We start from the raw sequence: 1,359 nt of genomic DNA, 5'->3' as shown, positions 1-1,359 counted from the left end.
GTTATGAGGTCAGGACGGCATGTAAGTCTCACCTGGATGAGTTTTAATGGATGAGTAAAAAAACGGGTTGAATAAATGAGACAAGTGGGTGAGTGAGGAGATGAGGTAAAGGCGGCAGGTAAGTCACCTGGATGAGTCGTATGGATGAGTCACAGAACATTGGTGAATCGTCTGCATGAGTCAAGTGGGTGAGTGAGGGGATGAGGTGAAGGCGGCAGGTGAGTCGCATGGATGAGTAAAGGAACGGAATGAGCCACAAGTAATTCATGGGTGAACGAAGGTGAGTAAATGGATGAAACCAGGTGAATGTACAAAGCGGATTAAAGAATTTCATAATTAGACGAGTGATTCGATGAATAGATTGACGGATGAGAGCAAAAGCAACATGTTTATCAGTTGAATATAGGAAAAAAAATGACAAATAGATGGATGAATGAATGACACATAGATGAGTGAATTGATTAGATACAAATAAACTTATAGATAAATAAAATAATAATTAGAATGATTCAAATGAATGAAATGATTGGTCAGACGGATAGACAGACATGTGAAAGAGGCAGAGGAGAGAAATGGATGATTAATTAATAGAATGAATAAATGAGTGAATAAGGTGAGGTGACTTATATACATTTATCCATCCTTCAGGTAATTCAGTGCATATATGAGGACAGGGCGGTAGGTGAGTGAATGAATGAATGAGAAACTTACCTGGCTGGATGAATTGACGAATCAGGTGAGGATGACATGTGAATTAGTTATGTGAGTAAGTAACCAGGTGAGTAGATTAATTAGGTGACTGAATGAATTAATACAGGTAGCAGATGAATCGGTGAACACAAGGATGAATAATGTAGCTTAGCGGATGAGTGAATCGACGAATAAGATGAGTTTTTTTCTCTTGCTCTGTTTCTGTGCATTTTATTAGTATAGAATAGATGAATAGATATATAAAGCGGTAAATAGGTGAATAAGCCAGTGCGTAAATGCGTAAGAAAATAAGGAAAAGGAGGAAATGGGGTAAAAAAAAGGTGAAGGAGGAAAGAGAAAGGGAGAAAGGGAAAGGGATAGAGGAGAAGGAATATGAGAGAAAGGAGGAGAGGGGAGGAAGAACGAAAAGGAGAAAGAGTGAAGGATGAAGTAGGAAGAATAAAGAGGACGAAAGAAGGAAAAAAGAAGATAAAAAAAAGTTTGAAGCAGAAATAAAAACGGAAGAAGAGAAGAACGAGAGGAGAGAAGAAAGAGAAAGAAGAGGAGGAGGCGAGGGGGATGCTACCTATCTCCACCGTTTCCATAGCAACGAGGACACAGCTCAGCACAGGTGGTGAGTCTGGGGAACGTCAAAGAATGTTATCGTTT

At 39.3% G+C, this 1,359-nt stretch overlaps 1 protein-coding gene across 1 annotated transcript in view; it reads left to right on the top strand.

Moving 5' to 3' along the window:
* LOC119588089 (alpha-catulin-like) overlaps positions 1-1,359 on the top strand; it is a gene marked incomplete at both ends in the record, with an annotated part of 86,154 nt that overhangs the window by 898 nt on the left and 83,897 nt on the right.

This window comes from Penaeus monodon, chromosome 23 (genome assembly GCF_015228065.2).
Source record: "Penaeus monodon isolate SGIC_2016 chromosome 23, NSTDA_Pmon_1, whole genome shotgun sequence".
Classification (NCBI taxonomy): Eukaryota; Metazoa; Arthropoda; class Malacostraca; order Decapoda; family Penaeidae; genus Penaeus; species Penaeus monodon.
This window is presented reverse-complemented; position numbering and strand designations above follow the sequence as displayed.